A 14,741-nucleotide genomic window follows, 5' to 3' on the forward strand; every position below is an offset into this window, starting at 1 on the left:
ATGTGCGGCTACTCTGTTTCTGTTTTCCCAATTACCGAAAAAAGCACTCAAACCTCAATCAGGAGTATGGACATTTGGGGCAAACATGGCTGGTAAAGTGAGTCCTTCTGAATAAACAGGGAAAGCAAAATAGGCAACTATGAATGCTAAAAGCATGTACGTATGTTCAAGGGGTAAAGGAGAAACTACAGAAATTATATGTACTCATGTGGAAGGGAAGGGGCAAGGTAAGGAAGTGCGGGGTTGACGGAGAGGGAGACGCGACTGGGGGCGGGGGTGGCGGGGACCCGGGTACATTACCTGCTCATACTGCCAGGGCTGGTGCCAGTAAGGCCCACACAGCAGAGGCGGGAGATGTCGGGCAACTGGAGCCCCCAAAATGGAGGTGAGGTATATGCTCTTGAGGGAGTGAGCTAGTGGGGTGCCCTCCAGGGTGGGGATGGCCAAGACGGGAAGATGCGGGGTGGGGGGGTGTGGATGCCCGGGTGGGAGCAATGTGAGGGTGGAGGCTACAGGCGGGAAGGCCCGATTAGCCCTTAAGTAGAAAAAGAGCTATGCCTCACCCCAGCAAGGTAAGAGAGGTGCCTTTACCTGCAGCGGCCGTGGGGGGCCGGTTCGCCCCTCTCGCTGTCTCTCCAGCACCAGTTCCCCCTCCTCCTGCGCAGCCTAACTTGATGCTCCTGCCCGCCCCGCGTCCTCATTGGCTAAACTCCCCTGCCACTCACCATAGGGGCAAACACGCAAAACAGCGCAATGGGCGGGACTAGACAGAGCTTCCCCCTCCCCCGCCACCGCGGGGTTAGGTTGAGAGCGCACGGAGAGGCCTATCCGGTTTCCAGGGCCAAAGCGAAGCCTGCAGCTTGCTTGAAAAAAAAAAAGGAGCCTGGCCACCGGAACGGTCCCAAGCTGCGGGAAACTAGTGCTGGCGATTAAATTCCCCCACCACCTACACTGTTTTCTGCACACCAAAGAGCGTAAACTCGGGAGGGAGGGCTCCACACTAGGCCAACTCCGCCTCCCTCTGAATCCCCTGCCTCCTAGCAGCACTGTCAACTCCTCAGCTGTAGTGACTGCACCTTATCCCACGACCCATTAAAAGGGGCCAAATCTTCCGTCCATCATGGAAGTGAGTCAGCCCAATTGCTGAAACATGGGGCCTTTTACTCTTAAAAGATAAAGCGCTCTCTCTGCCACAAGCCAAACTGCATTCTTGATACTCCAACTCTTGGGCAGCAGTATCACTCTCTAGAAAGTAATTGCAGGTACCCACGAACAATTCCCAGCGCCCTCCCCTCCAAAATACACACCCACTCCTCACCCCCAAACCTGGTCTCTGACCCTCACCTCACTTCTCTAGAAACTCAGCCCATATGACATATGGGCCAGTGTCCACTTTGCAATGCCACTTGAGACCACTCAAATGCCCGAGGGTGGTCAACCCCAGAGTGATGGTACAAGCTTAAATACCCCAAAGTAATCTGTTAATAAAAACAGCTGCATATGTCCTAAGCACTAATTTCCCCTGAAATGTAACCACCCTCAACATTGAAATCCTATTTTCTGTGCTCTAGTCTACAAACTAGGAAGAAGATCAACTTGGCCTTAGAGCTCCTATTTTTAAAGATCTTAGCATTACCACTAATGCTAGGGACACCCAATCCCCACTCCTGTAAATAGCAATACTGTTTTCCCATTCACTCAGGCTCAAAACCTCAAAGGTGCCTCTGAAACCTCCTCCTGTATCCACCATCCAATCATTTGCCAAGTCCCATAGGCTCTCCTATAAATACATCACAGATTTTGGAGCTGGCAAAGACTTCCCAATCATATCAAGTCAGTCCTCTCGTTGTGCAAGAGAAAACGGAGGCTTAGAGTTGAGTGATTCAACCATGAAACTAGGTGGCAAAGTCAGGATTCATGTATCTCACTCCTCTATTTCTGCAGCCACTTCTTTATTTATGCAGCTCGTGTAGGAGAAAGAAGCCTCATAGCTGATCTCTCCCCCTACTAATTCTTTCTGCTACCAGATTAATTTCCTAAAACACAGTATGGCCAAATCAGTCTCCTGCTTAAAAACTTTTAAAGGTTCCCTGTTACTTAAGACCACATTTTGCCTTTCCAGTCTTTTTTTTTTTTTTTTGGTCATGTCCCGTGGCTTGTGGGATCTTAGTTCCCCGATCAGGGATTGAACCCAGGGCCACAGCAGTGAAAGCACCAAGTCCTAACCACTAGACTACCAGGAAACTCCCTGCTTTTCTAGTCTTATTCCCACTATTCTTCTACATACACACTTACATGCTGGCCAAAAAAGACAACTTAATATTGTCATATATTTTTTCTCATCTGGGCCTAGCTAATACACTTGCCTTCAAATTATGTCATCCTTATTTCATTTCTTTGTCTTATCAGAATCTTACTTATCCTTTAAGATCTATATCAAATGCCTCTTCATTATCTCGACATTTATTGAGAATATAATATACGAAGTAATATGGTAGTGTAAGAGAACCGAAGATGAATAAGACAATCTCTACCCTCAAAGAACTTACAACAGGTAGGAGTACATTTGTGTATACATGTGGGGAGAGGGTGAAGAGTAGGGACTATGACAGTAGTGACTATTTCCGGAACACAGATGAAAGGGACTTAATAAACTAGGAGAAAAAGGTATCAAGCAAGTTTCGTAAAGGATGAGGAGGCGTTAACTAGGGAAGGTAAGGTGGGCCACAAGAAAGGGGTATTCAGCCAACAGGGACAGTAAGAGGAAAGGCAAAACAAAGCATAGCAATGAAAAACAGCCACGAGACGTGTAGAGGAAACTCTAAGTAGCTCTGAAGTTCAGTCTTGCTAAAGTGTAAATCACAAAGAAGAAATCAGAGGGAGATAAGATTGAAGGGATAGGTAAGGGCCAGACCCTTCAAGGAAAAAGCCTTGAATGCCATGTTAAAGCATTTTCTTCTAGGTGGATGAGGAGCCACTGAAACATGGAACGACATAATCAGAAATGCATTTTAGTTAGCTAACTCTGGCTGTTGGATAGAGAACAGATTTGGGGGATGATGGAACAGAGGACACAGAAGTAGTCAGGAGGCTGCTGTGGTAGTCCAGAAAAGAGTTGTATTGTGGATGCTTGCTGATTTTTTTTTTCCTGCTTCCCCCTTCCTGTATTGGGAGAATAGCGCAAGGTTAAAAGTCTTCAATGGAAGAGTGGATCTTAATCCCCACTATCGAGCTGGGATGGGTTGGTGGGGGTACTGAAATGAGGGGCAGAGTCCCATCTCCTCTTCTTGTCGGAGAAGAAGTACGCACATGACCTAGCCTAGTCTAAGTGGACACTCCTGTGGAAAACCTTGACTTTGCAGTGGCAATACAAAGATCCAGAACCAACCAGTTAGACAATATTCAGCAATGTCAGACACTGGAATTCTGCAGCATCATAAGCAGACTGTTCAGTGGTATGATCCTGGCCACGTTCTCCATGTTTCCAACTTCCCTTGGTTTCAGATCATTTTCTAAATCAGATTCTCTAGCATTCCTACTGATTTTGTGAGCCACACAATATCCTTCGAATATGTTCCCCTTCTGCTTAAGTTAGCCAAAAGATGATTTCTGTTGTTTGCAACCAACAAGATGATTAGAGCCTGAATCATAGCAATGTGGTTCAAAAGGTAATGATGGGAAGGAAAGGCCAGAGCGGAATAATACTTAGGGGATAAAAATTGGTAAAACCTAGAGTTTACAGGGAAAGATGAGTTCAGCCATGTTTAGTCTGAGTTGCCTATAGCATGTCAAGTAGTGACATTCAATAGGAGGCTGGATTATAAATATAAAAGTTGGCTTGGTGACAGAGTTATCAGTACCAAAATAGTAGTTTTAAGAGTGGAGATTACCCAGGGTGCATGAAGAGCAGAGCGAGTATATGAAACACTGCACCAATACTGTTGGGGAGACAACAGAGAATGTGAGGGGTCTGTGAAGAACTGGATGTCCATTCCAAAGAGAGCAGCTGCTATTCAGCTCTAGTTAAGTGTTGCCATATGGAAACACACATCCAAGATTGAGAGAGAACTTCAGGTTTTTCAAAAGCCAGAAATACAGAGTTTTATGTAAATCTTCTGGGTTTTAAATGCAGACAACTAATTTTTTAAAATGTTTTAAATACTATGCGTTAGAAAAAACACTTAGCTGGAAACCCCCAAATTTGAGATTTTCGGTGTAGAGTGAAAAAAGCTACAGAGGAACCCAAGAGAACATCAGGATTTAAGAATCAGAATAAGCCACACCTACTAAGTAGGTAAAGAAGGCAAAGCTAGAGAAGCAGAGAGTGCAATATCACCAAAGCAAAGACAGTAGAGTGTTGCCGAGGGAAAGAGCGATCAATTGCATTGAACAAAGCAAAAATGTCCAATAATATAAGAACTTTAAAATGTTCATTGGATTTAATGCATCTCTACTGTTCACTGTCAAGCTAAGAGTAACCAGTCCCATATGAGCTTTCATAGTATTTTTGTTAAGTACTCTTTGGGGATAATTATCTTCTACTTCGTATTTTAGTTATATTTGTATGTGGAGGTATGATGAGCTTAAAGTCAGAGGGATCTGGGTTCAAATTTCTGTCCCACTAAGTAAATAAACGTTTCTGAGTCTAGTTCATTCCTCTGTACAAAGGGGGCTCAAATTACAGTGCCATTAATGAGGATTAATGAAACATCTCGCACACTTCTTGGTATGTAACCACTATTTCTAGGAGGTACTCAATGAATGTTGCTGGATAGACTATTTGGAAAAAAACTGTTTTTGCCAGTGTCTCTACCTACCTTGGAGATGCTAGGCAGCCTTAAAGGGAATCACCACCCAGATGAATGGCCTTCAAAATAATTCATTAATTTCAGCAGGCTAATATCTATTGAGCTTGAATATGCACTGTAGCCCTTGCTTCCTCTACATTAAATCTAATTTACAGCAAACAGGAATAACTATACTTTAGATTCTAGCGTCTAAAGATCATGTTCAACTAACCGGCTTCAGTCAGCCTAACCTGCTATAGATGTTCTAAGTCACTAGCATCCAACTTTGAGTAGTGAGAGACCTAAATTAAAACTCTCAGGGCGCCAAGGAAGGGTCATAAAGATTTCAGAAACACCCCCGCCGCCCAAACACTTTTTTCTAATGGCTTCCAGGACATCACACTTTTCTGATTTTCATTCTACCTCTCTGGCCAATTCTCCTTTGCTATTCTTCTCCTCTACCGGCCTTTAATTGTTGAAGTTCACCAAGCTTTGGTCCTAGGCCTTCTTTTTTTTTCATTCTATACTTTCTTTTCAAGAATGTCTAATTCAAGTACAAGGTCTCAATTCATTATTTTCTTCAACAAACTATCTATATACTTATGTCTCTCATTTATATCTCTGGGCAAGACGTCTGAACTCCAGGCCTGTTTATTCACTTGCTTACCCAATAGCTCTTCCTGGTAGTCTCTCCAGTCTCCCTGGCTGACCCACTCGTCCAACTCTCCCTATAAGAGGCTTATTACCTCAAGGAGACTGATTCCTTGGTAGTCTCCTCCACCCACACCACCACGCGCGCACACACACAGAGGTAATCATCCTCCAGCATCTCTTATTCAGTCATGGCTGTAGAGACCAGAAACTCTCTTCCTTACCACCCCTATCCAATATTTTAAAATCCTACCTTTACCTCCTAAACATCCCTCAAATCCATCCACTTCTGCCTCTACTACCATTCTGGATCAATTTACCATCCTCACTTCCCTGGACTATTGCAATTGCCTTCTAACTGGTTCCCCATCGATTTTGCCTATTTATTTCTTACTTATCCTTCAAAGCTCATTTCAACATCGTCATTTCAAAGAAAAGCTTTCCCTGAACTCCCAGACAAAAAACAGCCAAACTTGTTGAATGTACATTACGTACCTGGCCCTCTTCTAAACAATGAAAATGCATTAGGAGTTTCAATTTTCTTAAACTTGAAATAACTATATTTTACAGATGAGGAAACTGAGGCACAGAAAGATAAGCAATTTGCCCAACATTCCACGGCTAATGAAAAGTGGTGCCAGATTCAAATTTAGGCAATGTGGCTTCTGAAGTCACATTCTTAACCACCGAACTATACTATGGTGTAGGCTACATGCCCCTATTATAAATTCTCTTGTAACATCCATAATTTCTCTTTTGTAGTAGACTGAATAACTGATTATATAATTAATTGTTTGATATCCATCCTCCCTCACCCCCATATTAGAATGCAAGTTGTACAAGGGCAAGGCCTGTGTATGACTTATTACAATATTTCCTTGGCTTATCAGGTGGTAATGGGCACTCAGTGTACTTCTGTGAAGGAATGCATTTTCAATTTCCAGCCAAAGGTGTGTGGGAGTGGGGCTGTGGGGGGGTAATGCGGAGGTATCTGACCAAAACCAAGGGCTTCTCCAGACTGCTGAGATAGTAAACAGGCAGTGGCACATTTCCTACCAGAAACATTCAGAAGAGGCATCACAAAATCTTAAGCATCTTCACTTTTTAGGACCTGTAGCAGACACAGCTTTCACGTATAGCAAAAGAAGCTGCATCCAATACACATAAAAGACTATTTTCTATAGTGTGGTAATCACTATTGAAAGCAATGAAATTTTAGTTACCTCCTTTAGGCTTGGGACCATAAAGCCTCAGTGGTGGCCAATTTGAAACTATGGCAAGAAGTGAATGGATGAAACCATACCCACATGACTCAAAAATAGGGCATGGATTCATTCTTAAGTCAGCCTCATTGTAAATTTTTTTCCAGTAAAACTCTGGAGTTTTGGTCTAAGTCTGAAGACAGAATATAAAAACCTAATATTTAAGGATCACTGCCCTGAGGTCAAGTTAGACTGGATCTGGAGAAGTTCCTCTTCACTGGCACGTGTTCACCAAGGTGAAAATAATATTCTAGGTTCTAGATGAGGAATATCTAACTGGATTAATATATCTACCTTGTGTGACACCACTTTTGGACATCCAGCGCAAATAATGATATACATAATTTTTTTTTTACTGAAGTAATATTGGTTTATAACGTTACATAAATTTCACGTGTACATTATTTTTCTACTTCTGTATACACTACAGCGTGCTCACCACCACAAAGTTACTTTCCATCCATTGCCATACAGTTGATCCCCTTTGCCCATTTTGCCCTCCCCCCATAATATATATAATTTAGGTGACAGAGTCCTGTTCCCCTTTACACTCTCCCACACCACCCTCGCATGCCCTACTTTAAATGGGCCAAGTATACATATATTTTTTCAGCCGAACAGAAAAATATAAATATTTACTTAATTTTTTTTTTTTTTTTGGGCCACGCTGCATGGCTTACACAATGTTCCCCGACCAGGGATTGAACCTGGGCCGCAGCAGTGAAAACCCGGAATCCTAACCACTAGGCCACTAGGGAACTCTTACTCAATTATTTATGAGGGATTGTTTTCACTGCAACATTTATGCTAAAAAAAGTATGTGTGGCTGTGGGGAGAAACACTGTTATTATCACACTTGTGCCTCTAGGCACAAAAAATGACCCAGCGACATGGGACTGATGAAAATTCAGTTGGCTAGTTTGACTTGCATTGGCTAAAAAATGGAGTTATTTGCAAGACTGACCAAGTGATTTTCCTCTGTAGAGCTTCAAGTATTTCACATAATCTTATCTTCAAAATAACTAAGTTAAATAAAAGAAACTATTCTTCTTTTTTTTCTCCTTTTAACAGACAGAAATACAAAGACAAAAAGAAATTTTACATTCTCAAGGCTCTACAACTGCTAAAGACACAGCTGTAACAGGCTATGGAATGCCTACTCGTCTAATGTTGTGGTCAAAGACAGTTCTCCTACAGGGGTCAGCAATGAATTTCTAAATGTAGGGAGACAATAATGAATGAGGCTTTGAAGTCCGACAGGCCAGAGTCCTACTCCTGGTTAAATGATCTAACCTAAGTCTTATTTTTTCTCTTCTGTAAAATGAAAGTAACATCACATACATTTTCAGGGTTATTCTGAAGATTAAAAGATAATGTACAATGTTTGGCACACAGTAGGCAAATAAAAAGGAGTTTATTATTCCCTATCCAATAATTTAAAAACAGTACCACTAAAGGTTTCTCTCAAAGCAAAATTACTCCTTAGAGGTTGGGCTGAGCTGATCTGCTAAGCAGAATGGTGGGATACTAAAATAGATGCAAAAGTTTCATAATTAGAATAGCAGGACTGCTGGGCAGGATCAAAGGACTAGTACTTCTGTGCTGAGAAAGCAGTATAACCTTTTAACCTCAAAACCCCGGAACAGACTTCAACCAGCACGGGTGGCTAGGGCAACACGCAGGTAATTCAATTAATCATTTTTTGTGTTTGTATGAACGATGCCAGTGTCTGAATACTCCATTTACTTCACAATGCCTGCCTGTGGGAACTTACAGTTCTCCAACTGACTAGGCTGTCCCTTGGTAGCTCACATGCCCAAACCCAGGTACCTCAATTTTTGACTCCCATGACTTTTAGGAAAGCAGTGAATGGAAGTGACCACTACCCATATATATTTAATTCCTCATGGAAAAGGTCCCCCCAACAGGAGGCATACCTGAAAAACAGGCAAAAGCACTACACTTTATAGAAGAACTAATGTGTAAATAAACAAAGAATGACTGGGTACTGAGTGGAAGCAATGAAGAATAAAACACTGGGGACTTCCCTGGTGGCACAGTGGTTAAGAATCCGCCTGCCAATGCAGAGGACACGGGTTTGAGCCCTGGTCCGGGAAGATTCCACATGCCGCGGAGCAACTAAGTCCATGCGCCACAACTACTGAAGCCCGTGCGCCTAGAGCCCGTGCTCCACAACAAGAGAAGCCACCGCAATGAGAAGCCCGCGCACCGCAACGAAGAGTAGCCCCCGCTCACTGCAACTAGAGAAAGCCCACACGCAGCAACGAAGACCCAATGCAGCCAAAAATAAATAAATTAATTAATTAATTAATTTAAAAAAAAAAGAATAAAACACTGAAAGTTCAGTGTTCATGCAACTTGGTAGCTCCTATTCAAAAATCCTGAAAAATCTTCCCAGTCATTCAGTTTATTTAGATGGATGTATATCTGATATACATCTGATATCTGTAACAGAACATGAAAATCATAGAATATATGAAGTATGACTTTCATGTTCTATTACAAAACTCTATTATGATTTGGTTCTAAGTAGGCAACCAAACTACTGAAATCACTGGTTTCTTCTAGAACCAAAGAGAAATTCCCATATCACTAATGGGACTGGGTACTTCAGAATACCCATGTCTCAAAGGAATAATCCCTAAAGATATAATGTATCCCCAAAGTATGCAGTGGAGGAAAAAAAGGAGGCAGGATATTCCAAAGGTTTTCCTAATGACCATGAGAGACAATTTGAGAAACCCCAAAGACTTTACAGGTCTTGAATATCCTTCCTCTCAGGTGAAATTAAGAATTCAGTTAATACATACTCTTTTTCAGAGAGTTACGGACATAGTTTTAGAAGAACTACAAAACTAAACAAAAAGGTGTTGTTATTACGGAGTTACTAATTACTGGAATATTGGGACATTGCCTAAAGGATTAGAACTATCAGATTTAGGGTGCTGACATACAGTGGAGGAAAGAAGCACAGTTCTATTATTATCTAGTAATTTCAGTAGTATGTCATTTAATTACCTTTTTAAAATGAAATAAAGTCTGAAAATACCAAACAAAAAGAAGCCATACACAATAAATTTCTCTGGAAATGTACTGAGGGAATAAAATCAGGAATGGTTCATTCTTTCAGTTACGAAGCCAATCTTTTCTTAAAAATTACACAGAAGAGTAAGTAATGTTTAAAATCCTTGGTCTGATGTTGAAATTTTTTTGTACTTTTATTTGAACATGTTCTGGGAACTCTTTTCAAACAAACTAGTGAGAATATACTTGGAAAGTCTGACTAGGAAGAGGCTAGAACATTGTCTAGGCTTCCTACACTGCTCTACTGCTTGGAATACATTCCCGGATTCATCCCTGCTGAAGGTGAATGCAAAGAAATTATCTATGCCAGTCTTTCTGTTTACGCCTGCTACGCTTTTTATTATCATGTAATGTACATTTGTGGGTAGAAATTAAGTGCTTTATTTTTTAAAGTCTCCTGCTGCAATCTGAAAGCAAGAATTAACATATTTGAAAGTTGAGCATTTTGCTTCACGTGTCATTCAACAACCAAGAGTCTAATGAAGGATAGAAAGTGACGGGTGATAAAAGGGCAAAAGGAATGTTACCTACTGAACAGCTTAATGAGAAATCTCAGAGACTACAAAGAGGTGGACTTATTTTGTAATACAGAGACAATGAAAATCTTCAAGGCAATATGAATTAGTTTTTTAGGCAAAAAACAGAGCCAAATTACAACTTCATACAAGTGTACACACAAAACAAAACAGAGGTTAATGCTGGGGGAAGGTTATCCAGGATAAAATTCAAAATGTAATAAATGGTTAAATAAACCTTTAGGCAACAGTAAATGGTTCACACAACAGCTTTGTTATATAGAAATACAACTGTTGGGACCTCCCTGGCAGTCCAGTGGTTAAGACTCCACGCTTCCACTGCAGGGGCGCGGGTTCAATCCCTGGTCGGGGAACTAAGATCTCACATGCCGCTCTGTGCGGTCCAAACAAAAAACAAAAAACAAAAAACAGAAATACAACTGTTACTCGGGTATTAGGCACCAAAGGAAGTATATCTTGAAAATTAGGATCTCTGCATTCTTAAACGACCTCAAGACAGATGCAAAAAGGGACAATGTAAGTGAATTAAAACAAAAGGCAAAGTGAATAAAATTGTAACAGAAGGATGAAAGGAAGAAGAGCACCAACTCTGTGAGAAAGAGAATAAATAATTAATTAAAGAGGAGATACAAAAAGTTAAACTGAGTAAGATACAAAATGATAGTCTATCAATGGACTGAATGCTAAAAGTAAAATAGTAAATACTAAGTTGGTTACAGTAGTGCAAGGGTAGGTCGAGCAAAGACCTACAGATCAGGGGCTGGCTCAAATGCAACTCCAGAAGTGGAGTGACTTCTAGGGGTGAGGGTAGAGGATCCAGAAAAATATTTGTCTTCTGTTTACCCTTCAGGTATTATGCTAAACCTAAGCTCAGAAGACAGCTTAACCCTTGCATGATTGTGGACAAACAATATCTTCAAAGCATTTAGTATTCATCTGAACGCTGTGAAGATGTTACAGTCCTTCCACAGATGAGAATATCAAATCTCATTCTTTCAGTAAGCAAGCACAGTGCTTGGCACCCACAAATTAATCTTAAGAGGTAGTTTTGCCCAGAAATACCGCACCCTTTCCAAAGGAGATGTGTACAATGGTTTCTTTTAAAGACTAAGCCCCATCGCCATCCTACCTTACCTATCAAAAACTCAACTCTTCACATAAAATGGCAAATTTTTCTTGTTACAAGCAAAACTCTGAAGTGGTGGTTACCACAATACCAAGATTCTTCCACCCCATCACCCAGCGGGTGCTGCAGAGAAGGCTGTCCCAGGAAATACAAGGTCTGTGTTTCCTGGTGATTCACAACCAGCTCAGCAGACTTCTATTTCTATCATTTTCTATCCATGTCTAAATGGATTTTGTCAATTTTGGAACTGACACACTCAAAAGGACAGATGCACAGGATAGATCACACATGGGGAAGGTGACAACCGTGCAAGTACCCATGCACTGCTCCATCAAATCCCTTATCCCAATCCACTACTCCTTTACTACTGCAGTTTTAAACCTTCCCCCAAGCCTGTCTTTACGCACACAGCTACCCTCTCTTTGGCCAATGTCCTTCATCTTGCCTTGCAGACCCACTGGCATACCACTCTTGCGACCTGACTTCTCAAATGAAAAATGTTGTTTTCCTTACCATAATTTTTCTTTTCTTTTAAGGGGTGGGATAATCCAAAATACTTGGAATGAGAAGCTTCCCATGTTCTGGCCCTAAGAGGCTGACCACAGTTTGTTCTGACAACTATTTGCTGATTAACACAAAAGAAATTCCTAGGCAGAAGACGTTATCTAATGAACTAAGAGAGAACATTATTCAAATCACAAACTCACCTTCTAGCACCTAAAGTGCCCCACACCAGATAGGACCTCACGTGATGCTAAGGATAACCAGTTAGAGAATCCCCGACTGAACTGACAGGTTCAGAACAACATGAAGAGTAAACAATCTGTGAATGCTAGTGTGATGGTAGGGTGCAGCAGACAGATAATGCAGCTCCTCTGGTGTTTGGGGCGTTCCACTATGTCTATTCTTTAAAAGAAAAAGATATCAAGTTCTAAGTCTTCGACTTCCGGCTCAGTGTGTTCAGTCATTGAAAAGAGATTGGTCCACTAAACATCTATACACCACTATTCACCTCTTCCTTTAAGACCTTAACCATTTAGGACTGACCCTTAAAAGGTAGGAGCTGCTGCATTTGCACAGCTGCTGCAATGGCAGGGAAATTTCCTGCGACACTAGACAGGTAAATAAAGAAATTGCATTCGCTCCGAGGTAGGGGGAGGGGTCTTCTGGCACTGAAGAGTTTACATAATGCAACAGAAAACCAGTGAGCTCTGCAGACTTGTCAATGGAGATGCAAGGCTTGAGCTTCTCTCTTCCCACATCTCTGAACACGTCCAAAAGCCTGCTCTGCTCTCCCAAAGATCCACAGAAATTACACCTAAGAATGTAAAGCAATCTGCACAGGCTCACCCCATGCTCTCTTACCCACCTTTATTGCTAAAATGCAAAAAAAAAAAAAAAAAAAGCAATTAAAAAAAAAAGAAAAAATCCCTAACCTCCCACTTCTGAGTCCAAAGTATGGAGTAACCAAACGGAGCCGGGGAGTTTTCCCTCCTCTGAAGGGGCAAAGAGAACAAGGAGCTGCCTCAAATCTACATGATACCCAGTAATGCAATGACAAGCCCTAAAAACTTCACAAGGGCAGGGGCAGCCCCGTTCGCGGCTCGGCCAGACTCGGGGCCCTCGGCCCGGCAGCCGCCCTCTCCCCCGGCCTCTCACAAAGGAGAATGGTTCAGTCCAGAGCATCACCCAGCACCTGATCCCTTACAACTGGGGGACGGGCAGAGGGCGGGGGCGCGAGGAGGAGAATGAGTTATGGAAGCCAATTCTAAGAGCCTCAGCTTTTGCAAAGACTCTTGGACCAGCACTGAGCGGCGGGCGTGAGCGGAAAGCCTACCTGAACAAGTCCTGGTGCTTCCTTTCCAGCCAGCGTTTCAATTCACCCTTTCGGAGAACAAGGCGCCTTCCGGCGGAGCATGGCCAGCCCTCGGCTCAATCTAGCTTGCTAGTAGTCCATTCTCCCTTGCTCCGCCCACCTACGCTCCCACCCACCAATGGCAGGGCCGACGCCCCGCCTCTTCCAGCAGGGTAGTGTGAGTGCCATCCAGGAAGTCTCTTGAGGGTGGGAGGGCCTAAAAGGCTGAGGCAACCACAAATGTGCCTGATTGAAAATAAAATTTGGCGGTAGGTCGGCTCTGACGGCTCTCAGTTCACGGACTTTCAGATCTCTCGGCATCTTTTCTTGATCCCCGCCGTTGGGGGCGCTCTAAACGAAAACAACGTTTAGTTACCTGTTTCTGGGAAGCCATCTTGGATCGGGCTGGTGCCTTAGGGCGGGGAGGAGGAAGGAGTGCTTAAGGAATTTGAAGTCCCTTTCGGCGTTCTGTCGGACTACTTAGGTGCAGCCCCCATGTACTCTCCTTTAGATGATCAGAGTATCCCTCAGTCACGATGGGGAGAAAATGTGGAATAGTGCTGAATGCGCTTGGAGGCAGCCCCCACCCTGTCTCTCATACGAGGGAAGCGATCTTGACCAAATCAAAGAAGCAAAAATGCATTCTTGGAATGACTGGATTTTCCGAGTTCCTGGGATAATCCTTTGGAGACACCTCACTCCTCAGGATATCAGCATAAGATCAACATAGGTTATGCATCTATTCTAGATGCTTCTAATCCTTATGCTTCACGTGCAAGGTTTCCAGTGTTCTGACTTTGACGGTACAGAGTACTGCTAGTCAGTTGGAAATGAACAGGATTCAGGGAAGAATTTCAACTTTTTTTTTTTTTTAAAGGCCTAAGTTCATCAATAGACCCAAACTACCTGTGACTACAGATAGAGCAGAAGTCTTAAAGGTGAAATTATATGCAAGGAGGAGGGGCATTAAGAGACTGCCTTAGAAACATTGGCTGCAGAGTAATGTTCTAATAACTGCGTTTAAATTGTTAATAATTTTAGTGTAGGTGAAATTCTCTTGCCCTCAATGAGAAAGATTTTCCCGTGTTTTCTAGTTTAGATCTCTACTGCTATTACAACTTGCTACAAGAAGTTTTTATTTTTTTGAATTGAGTGAAGGGAGTCTTTCCGTATCATTAAAGGAATTTCTCAAGGAGTAACATTTGCATGGTCATACATGGTGGGAGCTCAGAGACCTTAAGGAGTCACACGAATCAGTATTTTATCGCAGAAGTGATTAAGACTTGGCCAAATACATTTCTCTGTATATTGAACAAAATCTGTTGGCCAAATTAAACTTGATGTTAGTATTAGGACTTACCAGAACAATATATTTGTCTGTAAATGCGTATACAGATATGATCTTAATTATTAAGTTTC

General features: G+C 42.3%; 1 protein-coding gene across 4 annotated transcripts in view; it reads right to left on the minus strand.

Annotated features, from left to right (window-relative positions):
• Window positions 1–13,414, minus strand: part of CHD8 (chromodomain helicase DNA binding protein 8) — a 57,488-nt gene extending 44,074 nt beyond the window's left edge. The window contains exon 1 of one of the 4 annotated variants that reach the window (XM_061180605.1): window positions 13,305–13,414. The gene's annotated coding sequence lies outside the window, so the exon portion shown is untranslated. Of the gene's footprint in view, window positions 1–591; window positions 661–13,304 lie in introns of those variants that run through there. The other 3 variants (XM_061180602.1, XM_061180604.1, XM_061180603.1) reach the window with 3 other exon arrangements.
• Between the last annotated feature and the right edge of the window lie 1,327 nt (window positions 13,415–14,741).

The sequence above is a fragment of the Eubalaena glacialis genome, chromosome 2 (genome assembly GCF_028564815.1).
Source record: "Eubalaena glacialis isolate mEubGla1 chromosome 2, mEubGla1.1.hap2.+ XY, whole genome shotgun sequence".
Classification (NCBI taxonomy): Eukaryota; Metazoa; Chordata; class Mammalia; order Artiodactyla; family Balaenidae; genus Eubalaena; species Eubalaena glacialis.